At 37.0% G+C, this 16,805-nt stretch overlaps 1 pseudogene; it reads left to right on the forward strand.

Annotated features, from left to right (window-relative positions):
- The first annotated feature begins 11,581 nt into the window (after positions 1–11,581).
- On the forward strand, positions 11,582–12,494 carry LOC148776986 (olfactory receptor 4K15-like; annotated as a pseudogene).
- Positions 12,495–16,805: the final 4,311 nt, after the last annotated feature.

Raw genomic sequence — 16,805 nt, forward strand, 5'->3', positions numbered from 1 at the left:
AGGCAGATGCTTTACCATTTGAGCCACCAGGGAAATAGTTGAAGGAAAGATATCATAAATATCAGAGAAGAAATAAATGAAAAAGAAGAAAGCAACAGTAAAAAATAAATAAAACTAAAAGCTGGTTCTTTCAGAAGATAAAAAATTGATAAACCATTAGCCAGACTCATTAAGAAAGAACAAGAAGAGAACTCAAATCAACAAACCTAGAAATGAAAAATGAGAACTGACAATGCAGCAATACAAAAGACCATAAGAGATATCTGTAAGCAACTATATACCAACAATATGGAAATCCTGGAAGAAACCAACAAAAATCTTAGAAAAATACAATCTTCCAAGACTGAACCTGGAAGAAAGAAAATATGAACAGATCAATCACAAGCACTATGATTAAAAATCTTTCAACATACAAAAGGCAGGGCCAGAAGGCTTCACAGGATAATTCTATCAAAAATTTAGAGAAAGAGCTAACACCTATCCTACTAAAACTCCTCCAAAACATTGCAGAGGGAGGAACACTCCCAAATTCATCCCACAAGGCCACCACCAACTGATATCAAAACCAAAGATGTCTCACACACACACACACACACACACAAATTATAGGTCAATACCACTGATGAACATGGATGCAAAAGTCCTCAACAAAATTCTTCAAACAGAATCAAATAATACATTGCTTTTCGTTATTCAGTCACTAAGTTATGTATGACTGTAACCCCACAAACTGCAGGATTCCAGACTTCCCTATCCTTCACTATTTCCCTGAGCTTGCTCAAACTCCTATTCATTTAGCCAGTGATGTGATGCAACCTTCTCATCCTCTGCCGTCCCTTTTTCCTCTTGCCCTCAATCTTTCCCAGCATCAGGGTCTTTTCACACGAGTCAGTTATTCATATCAGGTGACCAAAGTATTGGAGCTTCAGCATCAGTCTTTCCAATGAATATTCAGGGTTCATTTCCTTTAGGATTGACTGGTTTGATATCCTTACCATTCGAGGGACTCTCAAGAGGCTTCTCCAGCACCACAGTTTGAAAGCATCAATTCTTTGGTACTCAGACTTCTTTATGGTGAAACTTCTTTTGGTACTCAGACTTTCACATCCATACATGACTACTGGAAAAACCATAGCTTTGACTATATGAGCTTTGTCAGCAAAGTGACGTCTTTGCTCTTTAATACACTGTCTAGGTTTGTCATAGCTTTTCTTCCAAGGAGCAAGCATCTTTTAACTTCACATCTGCAGTCACAACCACAGTGATTTTGGAGCTCAAGAAAAGACACTCATTGTTTCCACTTTTTCCCCATCTATTTGCCAGGAAGTGATGGAACTGGATGCCATGGTCTTAGGTTTTAGAATATTGCATTTTAAGCCAGCTTTTTCACTCTCCTCTTTCACCCTCATCAAGAGGCTCTCTAGTTTCTCTTTACTTTCTGCCCTTAGAGTGTTTTCATCTGCATATCGGAGATTATTGATATTTCTCCTGTCAATCTTGATTCCAGATTGTGATCATCTAACCCAGCATTTCATATGATGTACTCTGCATATAAATTAAATAAACTGTGTGACAATATACAGCCTTGAAATACTCCTTTTCTAGTTTTGAACCAGTCCATTGTTCCATGTAAGGTTCTAACAATTTCTTCTTGACCTGCATACAGGTTTCTCAGGAGGCAGGTAAGGTGGTCTGGTATTCCCATTTCTTAAAAATTGTCCACAGTTTGTTGTGATCCTCATAGTCAAAGTCTTTACTATAGTCAATGAAGCAGAACTAGATGTTTTTCTGGCATTCCCTTTCTGTATGATCCAATGGATGCTGGCAACTTGATCTCTGATTCCTCTGCCTTTTCTAAATCTAGCTTGTATATCTGGATGTTCTCGGTTCACTTAAACTGCTGAAGCCTACCTTGAGCATAATCTTACTAGCATGCAAAATGAGTCCAGCTGTATGGGAGTGTGTACATTCTTTGGCAACTCTACAGTAGTTTGTACATTCTTTGGCACTGTCCTTCTTTGGGATTGGAATGAAAACTGAACTTTTCCAGTCCTGTGACCACTGTTGGGTTCTCCAAATTTGCTGGCATATTGAGTGTAGCACTTTAGCAGCCTCATATTAGGATTTTAAATATCTCAGCTGGAATTCCATCACCTCCACTAGCTTTGTTCACAATAATGCTTCCTAAGGCCCTCTTGGAATTTGTTAAAGAAACGCAAATTAAAACTGCAGTGAGATATCCACTCACACCATTCAGAATGGCCATCACAAAATCTACAAACAATAATTGCTAGAGTACCAGCGGAGGAAAAGGAACCCTCTTTGCACTGATGGTGGGAATGTATATCGATGCAACCACTATGGAGAACCATATAGAGCTTCCTTTAAAAGCAGAAAATAGAACTACACTATGACCCAGCAATCCCACTCCTGGGCATATACCCTGAGAAAACTATAATTCACAGACATGGACCTCAGTGTTCATTGCAGCACTATTTACAATAGCCAGTATATGGAAGCAATCTAAATATCCACTGACAGATGAATAGATAAAGATGTGGTACATACATACAATGGAATATTGCTCAGTCGTAAAAACTAACAACATGGGTCATCTGTAGAGATGTGGATGGACTTAGCATCTGTCATAAAGAGTGAAATAAGTTCAGAAAGATAAAAGCAAGGTAGCTGTTTCCTTCTCTAGGGGATCTTCCTGACCCAGGGTTCACACCCACATCTTCCACATTGCAAGTGGATTCTTTACAATCTGAGCTACCAGGGGAGCCCGAGAATACTGGAGTGGGTAGCCCATCCATTCTCCAGGGGATCTTCCTGACCCAGAAATCAAATCTGGGTCTCCTGAATTGCAGGTGAATTCTTTACCAGCTGAGCTACAAAGGAAGCCCATAAAAAGGAACATGGGTCATTTGTAGAGATGTGGATGGACCTAGTATCTGTCATACCGTGTGAAGTAAGTTCAGAAAGAGAAAAACAAATAACAAATATTAATACTTATGATATATATAATATATAAAAATTTTATATGTGAACATATTTGCAGGGCAGGAATAGAGATGAAGACATAGAGAATGGACTTGTGGACACAGTGGAGGAAGGAAAGGATAGGAAGAATTGATAGAGTAGCTTTGTTTGACATGTATAAAACTACTGTGTGTAAAATAGCTCTTGGAAGTTGCTATATAACAGGGAGCTCAGACACATGCTCTGTGTTGACAAAGAGCGGTGAGATAGGGGTGGTGTGGGGAAGGTTCAAGAGGGAGGGGATATATGTATACTTATGCCTGATTCAGATTGCTCTACTGAAAAAAAAATACAATATTGTAAAGCATTTATCCTCCAATTAAAATAATTTTTAAGGGGAAAAAAAGAGAAAAAAAAATATTGCCATTGCAGCAACTTGAAGATATTATGCTGAGTGAGACGGAGAAAGACAAATACCATATGGTTTTATTTATATGTGGAATCTAAAAAATTAAACAAACATAAGACAAAACAGAAACAGACTCTTAAAAAAGGGAACAAACTGATGGTTGCCAGATAGATTGAGTGTTGGAGAAATGAATGAAATAAGTGAAGGGTATTAGAGGGACAAACTTTCAGCTATGAAATGAATAATTCATTGGATGTTATGTACATAATAAAAAAAAAAGAAATATAGTCAGTAATGCTGTAACAACTTCTAAAATGATAGAAGTTAACTGGACTTATTATAAAGGTGAATATTTCATAATGTATTTTTCACAAAACTATGTTGTACACCTGAAACTAAGATAATAGTCTATATCAGCTGTACATCAATAATTATATTTTTATTTATTTGTGTGTTTATTAACACTTCCTATTTTACCAAGAGCTTTTCTTTTAATTAGGAATTTTTAAATATATTCAGTAACATTCTGACATGTTCACTTTCTAAAATGTTTATGCAAATTCCTCTGAAAAAAATATTGTTCATTACTTCTCACAGTCTTATGTGATATGCTGTGGATTTCAGGAAATTTTTCTTGATTGACTGATTAAGAATATAAGTACAAAACCACGTGATCATATTTGACTTTCAATGCACATAGCTGGAAACAGACTATGCAATGAGCTGGAACTGGGGGAGAAAGGAGAAGAGAAATGCATCAATAGTCTTTTAAATTGTCAACATGGGAAAACATGTAGACTAGAAGCAAACGTAAAGAGACGAGGTGTGAATTGAGACATATTTGAGAGTAAAAATTGTATAACTAGAGATAAAAGTGAAGTATGGACAAGAATGCCACATAGGTGTCTATGGGCATCTGGGGGAATGGTAATGATATTCATCAAGGCACTGGGGTAGATTATAATATTATAAGTTCAGTTTTGACATGTTAACTTGAAGGTGGAAGTGGGACTTCCATTTGTGTATATCATATTCAGCTCTCAATAGATTTCTCTGGAGACCAGTGATAAAGCTACAGATACAGACATGACCATGTACTAGAAGGCAAAGACGGAAGACCATCATGGGCTCTGAGTAAGTGACTCAACATGCATCTTGGGTCCAGTTTCTTTCTAAACTTTTCACTATTACTCTTTGTGTATGGGCTCTATAAGGTTTCACTTTGGCATAACATTAGCAGCAAATAAAGAAAAAAAAAAAAAGATCAGGAAAATCCATCTACATATGAAGATTTGTCCTTTTGTTTGGGAAAGACAGATCCCCAAAACTGACTTTGGTTTATATCTCATTAATTCTGGACTACATGCCCACCTGACAACACTCAATGACTAAGAAAAACTAGATTATAGTAACTGGTTTAGAAAAAACATCATATAACATTAGAAAAGAGAAACTCAGTTCCATCTGCCTCTTGTTTCTTCCCTGTGAGTGTCCTTTGCTATTCACATCAAACACTCCACCTCTGACACTTCTGATCAGATGTAGAAGTTTTGCCCCATACAAAGCAATTATCTGCAACAACTTAATTCTGGGTGTCCCACCATCTAACTCAGTTCAGCACTGTGTGCTTGAAGATAATGCTTCAGCTCATAGGTAAAGGGCTCAGTCCCACTAGACTCTTTCTTCTTCTTCAGACGCCAATCTGAGGTAATAGGTCCCCAGATTATAGACAACTTCTGTCTGATTTGTCTATAATTCAGAGGATCCCAGGGTCTCCTCCTCCATTGCAATTAACTTCCTAGAGTGGCTCACAGAACTTAGGGGTCTATTTATTTAAACTTACTAGATCATTTAAAAAATATAATAAAGAATCTAGATAAATGTCCAGTTGAAGAGATCCATGGGCAAAGATTGAGATGGTTCTGAAGGCAGCAGCTACTGTGCCTGTCACCTTGGGATGCATCACCTCCAGGTTTGTGGATGTGTTCACCAACACTGCCTTTCTACAGTCTAAGAAGTTCTCATATGCCCACATTGGGTGAGATCAGTTCTTAAAGACTGCTCCATTTATTCTGATATCTTCTAATTCCTTTTGGATTTTATTTGTTCTATCATTTTTAAAAGGATTAATAAATTGTGGTTTATTCATCTTTTGAATACTCCAGGGAAGTCCATATACTCACACAGACACACTGTCAAATCATATTGATAGACACAAAATGAAATTATAAAATAAACACAATTTGACACAGAAAAAATTTAAAATACTTTTTAAAGAATATGTTTATGAATATAAATCCTCATTAAAAATTTAGGAAGGATACATGCCAAATTCTGGAGGAAGGAATTGTATTTATAAACACTCAAAAAAACTTTTTTTCTTAATTTCTCAGTCTTTTATACATTTTTAAACTTGCAATTTATATATTTTAATATATTATTAAAGTGTCAAACATGAATAGCCTTAATTATTTCTCTAGCTTGAATAACTGCTTTAATGTTCTTGGTGGATTCTGGGCTTTGCTGATGCATTTCTAGGACACAGAGAAAGAGGAAACAATCATTTACCCTTCCCCTCCCCCCATATATAAAAAAAAATCTCTTTTTTATAAAATACTTATACTGAAACCTCTTGATCTCTTGACCTTCCTTCCCTAAGTGTTAAGAAATCACAGAAATTTTAAAATAGCAGTACAATAACTGTGGGCTGAAGCAGAGCTAAATTGGACCAAAGTCACCTTGGCAAATTGTTATGCTGTTTTTGTAATTTTTTTCTTTCAACTTTTTTTCACTGTTTAAGAAGGAAACCAGGTCTTTTGGGGGCACCCCCTTCCTCTTACCACTGTCCAGTAAACCATCTTTCTGCTTAAAACCTATTCAATCTGAGAGAGATGGGGTGATTTGGGGAAGGAAGGTGACCTCTCCCTTGTAAAATGGACTGGCTCTCTTTTCTGATTGATTCAACTCATTGCCACCAAAGTTTATAACAACACTTGTGCTGAATGTTTGTAGTAACAGTAATAGTCATAAAATATGTTTCAAATTTAATTTTTAATTGAAATATAGTTAATTTACAATGTTGTATTAGCTTCAGGTATACAACAAAGTTACTCAGTGCATATATAAATATATACATATGTATATTTTTATTAGTTTTTTTAAGATATTAAATATAGTTCCCTGTACTATACAGTAAGTCCTTGCTTATCTATTTGATATATAGTAGTGTGTGTATGTCGGAGAAGGCAAAGGCACCCCACTCCAGTACTCTTGCCTAGAAAATCCCATGGACGGAGGAGCCTGGGTGGGCTGCAGTCCATGGGGTCGCTACGAGTCAGACATGACCGAGTGACTTCACTTTCACTTTTCACTTTCACACATTGGAGAAGGAAATGGCTACCCACTCCAGTGTTCTTGCCTGGAGAATCCCAGGGACGGCGGAGCCTAGTGGGCTGCCGTCTATGGGGTCGCACAGAGTCGGACATGACTGAAGCGACTCAGCAGCAGCAGCAGCAGTGTGTGTATGTTAATCTCAAACTCCTAATTTATCTCCCTCTCCTTCCCCATCCCCTTTGGTAACCACAAATTTGTGTCTTATATCTGTGACTCTGTTTCTCTTTTGTAAATAAGGGAGATTTATTTATTTATATCCACATTCCTTTTAGATTTCACATATAAGTTAAATCATATGATATTTGTTTCTCCCTTTTTTTTTTACTTTCTTTTTTTTATTCTTTTTTCTTTTATTATTATTTTTTTTTTATTTTCATTTTTTTTTAATGTAGTTAATTTATTTTTTATTGGAGGCAAATTATTTTACAATATTATATTGGTTGGTTTTGCCATACATTGATATGAATTTGCCCCGGGTTTACATAAGTTCCCCCTCCTGAACCCCCCTCCCACCTCCCTCCTCCCTTTATCCTCCCTCTGGGTCATCCCCGCATGCCAGCCCCGAGCATCCTATAACATACATCGACCCTGAACTAGTGATTCGTTTCACATATGACAACATACGTGTTTCAATGCCATTCTCCCAAATCATCCCACACTCACCCTCTCCCATAGAGTCCCAAAGACTGTTGTATACATCTATGTCTCTTTTGCTGTCTCATATACAGGGTTATCATTTGCATCTTTCTAAATTCCATATATATGTGTTAGTATACTGTATTGGTGTTTTTCTTTCTGGCTTACTTCACTCTGTATAATAGGCTCCAGTTTCATCCACCTCATTAGAACTGATTCAAATGTATTCTTTTTAATGGCTGAATAATACTCCATTGTGTATATGTACCAAAGCTTTCTTATCCATTCGTCTGCAGATGGACATCTAGGTTGCTTCCATGTCCTGGCTATTATAAACAGTGCTGCAATGAACATTGGAGTACACGTGTCTCTTTCAATTCTGGTTTCCTCGGTGTGTATGCCCAGGATTGCGATTGCTGGATCATATGGCAGTTCTATTTCCAATTTTTTGAGGAATCTCCACACTGTTCTCCATAGTGGCTGTACTAGTTTGCATTCCCACTTTACTTCACTTAATATGATAATCCCTAGGTACACCAATGTTACTGCAATTGGCGATATTTCATTCTCTCTTCTGGCTGAGGAGCAGTATTCCATTGTATATACAATAATCACATCTTCTTTATCCAGTCCTCTGTCGATGGACACTTGGGTTGCTTCCATGTCTTGGCTATTGTAAATAGTGCAACTATGAACACTAGGGTGCATGTATCTTCTCAAATTAGAGTTTTCTTGGGGTATATTCCCAAGAGTGGACTGTAGGACCATTCAATAACTCTATTTTCAGCATTGTCATTGATCAAAGTTAGTAAATGGAGTAAATATTTGATGCAGTCAAATATTAACAAAGCAAAACACCATACAATTTAAAGACAAAAATGAAAGTGAATTGATTTTAATGTAAACTTAAACCTCTTTTCCTATTGTTATTGGTTATTTACATTTGTTTCTTTTCTCAGTCATCTCTTTATAGAACAAAATATCTTATTTCAGAATTTTGTTTTTACTTTTTTAGTTTTCTCAAAATCAAGATTCCTACCACAAGCCATTTTTAGCAGGGAAGCAATTATGGAAGCACTGGAGTCAGACAAACCTCAGTTTATTTTCTAGTTCTATTACTTTCTAAATTAAGACTTGGAAAAAGTCAAGTTTTTTTCCTACAATATAGTAAGAAATGTGATTATTAAAATAGATGATGTGTGTGTATATAGCTGATCAGATACTATGCTGTAAAATTACCAAAATTTGATAGCTCAGTTGGTAAAGAATCCAACTGCAATGCAGGGGACACCAATTCAATTCCTGGGTCAGGAAGATCCACTGAAGAAGGGATAGGCTACCCACCCAGTATTTTGGGGCTTCCCTGATGGCACTGCTGGTAAAGAATTGACCTGCAATGTGGGAGATCTGGGTTTGATCCCTGGGTGGGGAAGATCCCCTGGAGAAGGGGAAGGCTACCCACTCCAGTATTCTGGCCTAGAAATTCCATCGATTGTATAGTCCATGGGGTAACAAATAGTCAGACATGACTGAGAGACTTTCACTTTCACTTCACTTCACTTGACTTCAAAGATAAAGAAGTTGGAATTCAGTACTGAGATAATAGTCACATGGACATAAAACATGTTGATTTTTCATTTTGAAAAATAGTCTAAATCTGAAAAGAGCAAAACCCAATGGGACAAAGGGAGAGCAGGATAGTCACAGAAAATAAGGTAAATAGTTGCAAAAATAGAAGGAAATCATTTATTAATCTTGCAATAAAGACAATTAAAATTATATTCCAATACCACTCCTCATTATCATAATGGCAATATATTGTATTATCAACGCTGTAAAAAATGAGGCAATTTGTACATTGCAATTGGAAATGCAAAATGCTTTGAGTCCTATGGAAGGAATATCTAGCAAATGTTTCCAAAGTTCTGAACATAGACTTGATAATTAATAAGGGCTAGTTATTCAACTTCATATCTAAACTATATTGTTTTAAAAAAAGGATAGTAAGAATTAGACATATGAAAAGAGACTAAAGAGGAAAGAATAGAAATAAAGAAGGAGAAAAGGAAGCAACAGATAAAAGCAACAGTTAGAACTGGACATGGAAAAACAGACTGGTTCCAAATAGGAAAAGGAGTACCTCAAGGCTGTATATTGTCACCCCGCTTATTTAACTTAAATGCAGACTACATCATGAGAAGTGTTGGGCTGGATGAAGCACAAGCTGAAATCAAGATTGCTGGGAGAAATTTCAATAACCTCAGATATGTGGATGACACCACCCTTATGGCAGAAAGTGAAGAAGAACTAAAGAGCTTCTTGATGAAATTGGAAGAGGAGAGTGAAAAAGTTGGCTTAAAGCTCAACATTCAGAAAACAAAGATCATGGCATCTGGTCCCATCACTTCATGGAAAATAGATGGGGAAATAGTGGAAACAGTGACAGATTTTATTTTTCTGGGCTCCAAAATCACTGCAGATGGTGACTGCAGCCATGTAATTAAAAGACGCTGACTCCTTGGAAAGAAAGTTATGAACAACATAGACAGCATATTAAAAAGCAGAGACATTATTTTTCCAACAAAGTCCATCTAGTCAAGGCTATGGTTTTTCCAGTAGTCATGTATGGATGTGAGAGATGGACCATCAAGAAAGCTGAGGCCCGAAGAATGCATGCTTTTGAACTGTGGTGTTGGGGAAGACTCTTGAGAGTCCCTTGGACTGCAAGGAGATCAAATCCTAAAGGAAATCAGTCCTGAATATTCATTGGAAGGACTGATGTTGAAGCTGAAATTCCAATACTTTGGCCACCAGATGCAAAGAACTGACTCATTTGAAAAGACCCTGATTCTGGGAAAGATTGAAGATGGGAGGAGAAGAGAACCACAGAGGATGAGATGGTTGGATGGCATCACCAACTCAATGGACATGGGTTTGGGTGAGCTCCGGGAGTTGGTGATGGACAGGGAGGCCTGGTGTGCTGCAGTCCATGGGTCGCAAAGAGTCAGATTGAACTGACTGACTGACTGAAGGAAAGAAGACCTTGCTGTTTGCCTTACATAATATAGAAAAACATATATGCATATATTTTGACAGAGATCAATTTATATAAGTGAACACTTTGATACACTTTGGTACAAGTGATATTAAAATGTATGTGTTGTCTTCTAAGGAGAGTCAGGACTCATGATAGCTTTCAGTATTTTGTTATTTAGGCTACTCTCAAAAAAGAAATTTGCTTCAAGTGAGGGCCAAGGAGCAGTCAATGTATGTTAATAATTGGAGTTACTCAGGCTCAGAAATATATAATTTTATGAATATATCCTATCACGGGGAGATTCAAAATGTATGGAAATAAATATTAGCACTAGAAAAGTGCAACCGGCATCTGGGCTTCTTTTGTAACATGAACCTCTTCTCTTAAGCAACTTGATAAACTATTCTTTCTCACAGTTTTAAAACTGGTTCAATTCAGTCTGTTCATACACATCTACTTAGAAATAGTTTTGTTTCTGAGAAGCAAGTTTTGTGTGAGAAATTTAGTATTAAATTACTGTCCTGAATAAAGCCTGGAAAAAAGAACTTCCAAATATATATTACACGTGCATTTTCCCTGCACAAAATGCAGGCTCAAGTCTTGGAAAACTGTTTATGAAATACATTACTACTGGCACTTGTATCAGAATATTAATTTTGCATAACCATAAGAACTATACCTTTGACAAGTAAAGTTTTTGACCTGCTTCCCTGGTAGCTAAGAGGTTAAAGCGTCTGCCTGCAATGAGGGAGACCTGGGTTCGATCCCTGGGTCAGGAAGATCCCCTGGAGAAGGAAATGGCAACCCACTCCAGTATTCTTGCCTGGAGAACCCCATGGATGGAGAAGCTTGGTGGGCTACAGTCCAGGGGGTCACAAAGAGTCGAACACGACTGAGCGACTTAACTTTCACCTTCTACATTTAATTAGCTCTGGAGCTAGGAGATTGTAATGACCACAAATTCAATAAAACTTTATTTTCATTTTGGAATTTAGTACACTGCTAAGGTTTCAATTTTGCAAGGGAGTACACTTTATCTGCTTTCTAGCACCCAAACATAAATTCTTCTTTGCATTCTTGAAGTTCTTAGTTCATCTCTTCTGGTCACATTAGAAATGTACTAAATGGAGGAAGCAAATCATTCTGTGGTGCCTGAGTTCATTTTTCGTGGACTCTGTGATTCAAGGGAGCTCCAGAAATTCCTCTTACTGCCATTTTTCTACAGTCTACCTGATGATCGTCCTGGGCAACCTTTTTGTTGTGGTCTTAATCATCACTGACTCTCATCTCCATTCCCCAATGTACTTCCTCTTAGCCAATCTCTCATTTGTTGACGTCTGCCTTTCCTCAGTGACCACTCCTAAACTGACCACAGACTTCCTAAAGGGTAATAAAACCATCTCCTTTGGGGGTTGCATGAGCCAGATCCTTTGTGTGCATGTATTTGCAGGAGGTGAGATGGTACTGCTTGTGACAATGGCCTATGACCGTTATATAGCCATCTGCAAGCCACTGCATTACTCCAGCATCATGAGCAGACAGAAGTGCATCTGGCTAGTATTGACATCATGGATCATTGGCTTTGTCCATGCCACAAGTCAACTAGCTATCATTTTAGATCTTCCCTTCTGTGGACCCAGAATAGTGGACAGCTTTTTCTGTGATATTCCTCTGGTGATCAAACTAGCCTGCATGGATACTCATACTCTGAGACTGTTGATAAATGCTGACAGTGCAATCTTGGCTACAACTTGCTTCATTCTCTTGCTGATCTCTTACACCTACATCCTGGTGACTGTCCGTCTTCGTTCCAAGAATGGGGCATCAAAGGCACTCTCTACCTGCACTTCCCACATCACAGTGGTGGTGCTGTTCTTTGGACCCTGCATCTTCATCTATCTCTGGCCACCTAGCATCACTTGGATGGACAAGTTCCTTGCTGTATTTTACACAGTAATCACACCTCTCTTGAATCCAGCCATTTATACACTGAGAAATAAAGAGATTAGGAATGCCATAAAGAGACTGATAAGTTAGCAAATGGATGCAAGGTGTAAGTTTTAGATCTTTCATGTAGTCAGCAATTCCACTGTGTGCTCCCCAATTTAGACATATTTTGACCTGTTCATATCTATAAGCAATAAGCAGTCTCAGATATATGTTTTGTATCTATCCCATTAAGAATACAAATTCAAATTTCTAGTACTTATATTTTTATCACTTGAAGAGAATAAAACTTGGCCTATATATTCTTTTGTATATGATATAAAATTACTATATAGTAATAATCATGTATAGATGTGAGAGTTGGACTGTGAAGAAAGCTGATCGCCGAAGAATTGATGCTTTTGAACTGTGGTGCTGGAGAAGACTCTTGAGAGTCCCTTGGACTGCAAGGAGATCCAACCATTCCATTCTAAAGGAGATAAGTCCTGGGTGTTCATTGGAAGGACTGATGTTAAAGCTGAAACTCCAATACTTTGGTCACCTCATGCGACGAGTTGACTGACTGGAAAAGAGTCTGATGCTGGGAGGGATTGGGGGTGGGAGGAGAAGGGGATGACAGAGAATGAGATGGCTGGATGGCATCACCGACTCGATGGACATGAGTTTGAGTGAACTCTGGGAGTTGGTGATGGACAGGGAGGCCTGGGGTGCTGTGATTCATGGGGTCGTAAAGAGTCGGACACGACTGAGTGACTGAACTGAACTGAACTGAACTGAACTGAACTGAATAATGATGATAACACGAACTATAAAAAATAAATCTACTATTTATTAAATACTACCTATATTCCCAACACTATGCTAAGCATTTTACCTAACTTATGTATACTTAGTAAATCACTTTGGTTTAATTATCATTATTCTCATTTCTAGAAATGTTTCATTTACTCCTCCTAAATCTAAACCAGCTTGGAAAGGTTAAAGAAAGATATTTGAGTGGTCTGCCTCTCTCTACTTGGAAAACAAAATATAAAAAAAATTGAACTACAATACCTGTATTCCACAGTATAATCCCTGTAATTCAAGTTTTCAAGTGTCAAATGTTGATTTAAATTGAAGCTCCCTTGAAAATTTTTTCTTAAGTACACAGAAAACGGATTTTCACTGGCTTGAAAAATTATCTTTTCTTATATTAATAAATGATTTTTATTTACTTATTTTAACTTACATTGAAGAAATATTAAGAATTTGTTGCTTCAAAGCAAAAGAAATTCAGAGTGATGAGGTCAAAGTGAACCATCAATAAAGAAACAATAATATTTTACAGAAATCAGAATACCTCCTATAAGTGAATAAAAAAGATAAACATCCCAAAAGGGCAGAAAATGGACAAAAGACATGAACGGGTATTTATTTCACTGAAGACTGTCTCAAAAGTAATCTGAAATATGTAACAAGATCATGATGAAATGGTATTTTACATCTGTGAAACAGGTTTATAAAAAAGACATCAAACAACAGCAGTTATTGCTGAGAATGTGTATTCATGGAAATTCTTTGCCTTGTGTGTGGGTGTAAATTGATTTAACCTCTCTGAAAAACAATTTATATTTTTTCGTAAAGCTGGAAACAGTGGAAACAGTGTCAGACTTTATATTTTTGGGCTCCAAAATCACTGCAGATACTGATTGCAGCCATGAAATTAAAAGACATTTGCTCCTTGGAAGGAAACTTATGGCCAACCTAGATAGCATATTAAAGAGCAGAGACATTACTTTGCCAACAAAGGTCCGTCTAATCAAGGCTACGGTTTTTCCAGTGGTCATGTATGGATGTGAGAGTTGGACTGTGAAGAAAGCTGACGCCGAAGAATTGATGCTTTTGAACTGTGGTGCTGGAGAAGACTCTTGAGAGTCTCTTGGACTGCAAGGAGATCCATCCAGTCCATTCTAAAGGAGATCAATCCTGGGTGTTCATTGGAAGGACTGATGCTAAAGCTGAAACTCCAATACTTTGGCCACCTCATGCGATGAGTTGACTCACTGGAAAAGAGTCTGATGCTGGGAGGGATTGGGGGCAGGAGGAGAAGGGGATGACAGAGAATGAGATGGCTGGATGGCATCACCGACTCGATGGACATGAGTTTGAGTGAACTCTGGGAGTTGATGATGGACAGGGAGGCCTGGAGTGCTGTGATTCATGGGGTTGCAAAGAGTCGGACACGACTGAGCGACTGAACTGAACTGAAATGAAAAGCTGAACATGTGAATAAACTATATCTCAATGACTGTCTCCTAACTTTTCCCAGTGGTTAAGTGCCTATTCTTCCTATTACTAACAGAACACCACTCAAATTATAGCTGGATACATGACCACCCAGCTACAGAGATTTCCTAATCTCCATAGACAGTTGTGGCTACATGACTAAATTCTGGCAACAGGGTATGAGAAATAATGTGTGTACCTTCAAGCCATCACTTAAAAGATATTAGCTCAGGATCCTTTCCTCTGTCCCAGTGGCTGGGATTATGAAACACCTGGAGCAAATGCCTTGGAGTCAGTAATGGAAGCCACACGTTGAGAAGAGCAAAGCCAATGCTTCAACCAGGAAAAGGATTTACTACAGAAGAGTACTTGAATGTTGTGGGTAATATCCTATTTAGGCTTCCCTGGTGGCTCAGACTGTAAAGCGTCTGCCTGCAGTATGGGCGACCTGGGTTCGATCCCTAGGTTGGGAAGATCCCATGGAGAAGAAAAAGGCAACCCACTCCAATACTCTTGCCTGGATAATCCCATGGACTGAAGAGCCTGGTTGGCTACAGTCCTTGGGGTCGCAAAGAGTCGGACAAGACTGAGCGACTTCACTACTACTAATGTCCAATTTAGCAGTGTACCATCGTTCAAATATGCATTGTTCTTCAAGTTATTTATTTTGTCTGCTACACTTCAAATATTGTATAATGCAAAGTTAAGGAAAAAATAAAGGAAAGTCATTCTCTTTGGCCTTAAAAAAAAAAAAAACCCCACAATACAACTGCTCATTCATTCACTGCAGATTTCAGAAAGTCCTTGTGGTTCTGGGCTGTATACCTAACCAGTTTCTATTTCTAGGGAAGGCTTCACCTGACACCCCCTCAAAAAATACATATATACCTAGACACATATATCATATTCAGATAGTAAAATATATACAGGAGCAAAATCCATGCAGTTTGGTGTTATTGTAAGTAGGAATATATTAGTTATATTTGTATCTTGCAAACTTTTAAAATGAGTTTGCCTGTGTAGTGGTGCATGTTTCATAACCCTGGATGATATTTGTCATTGGTTGAATAAAATTATATTAATAAATCTTTACAGTAAATTCATTGTTACTTTATTCCTGTGAACAGAAGAAAAAAGGATTTCTTAGGTCAGATCCCTATATTAATGACAATAAACAATACTGACATATCAATCTTTATCTCTATGCCAATAAATTAAAGCACCCATGATGACAATACAACTGATCTAAAAACATATACAAATAATTATAGTTATTAATTTTCTAAATATAAGAAAATATATTTTAGAAGAAGTACATACTATATCAAGAGATAATTGAAAATTTTACATTAGTCCAAACCAGCTGATCATGAAAACTTCATCTGTCTACAGACACATATTGAATCTTATAATGGCTGCCTGGAATATTTCATAAATAAAATTATCTTAGTTGTGCTCATTGATATAAATTTTTAGTTTTATAAGCCACCATTGATTCATAAGTGAATTGCAACTTCCTCTCATATCTCTCTATGAAAGAATATAATAACACCGCATCCTGATTGAGTCCTCTCTAGATTATATAATTAGTTCTGGTAGACTTAAAAATGAGGTCATACTCTCCACCTAGTTTCAAAGCATATGAATTTCATTTAATTCATAATCAATTTAATATAATTTGATTCTAAGTTATCCATATTTCACAAAAAATAATAGAAATTTAAACATTTTTGAATTTAATAGAAAAACTTATACAATACCTACATAAGAACATATGGAATGCAGCTTTAAAATGCTTGCAGGGACTTTATATATCTGCACATATTTTTTAAAAAATTAATAAGTGATGTGTGTCAATGACACAAGTATCCATGTCAACAAAAGTAAACTATGAATAGTAGAAGGGAAAATTAATAAACATTAATAAAATTTTAAAATATTGAAAATCAGCAAATCAACAAAAGCAATATTGGTTATTCCAAGAGACCAAAAACCAATTAAGAAAAAGGGAAGAGGCACCCATAGCAAATGCCAAAAAAGAAAATGGACACATCATTACAGATGCTACAGTCGGCAAAAATGTTGCAAGTGGATTTTATGCTAAATTTTAAAATTTACACAAAATGAGAAAGTTCC

Source organism: Moschus berezovskii, chromosome 9 (genome assembly GCF_049115385.1).
Source record: "Moschus berezovskii isolate FMDL1 chromosome 9, NW_MosBer_1.0, whole genome shotgun sequence".
In the NCBI taxonomy this organism is placed as follows: domain Eukaryota; kingdom Metazoa; phylum Chordata; class Mammalia; order Artiodactyla; family Moschidae; genus Moschus; species Moschus berezovskii.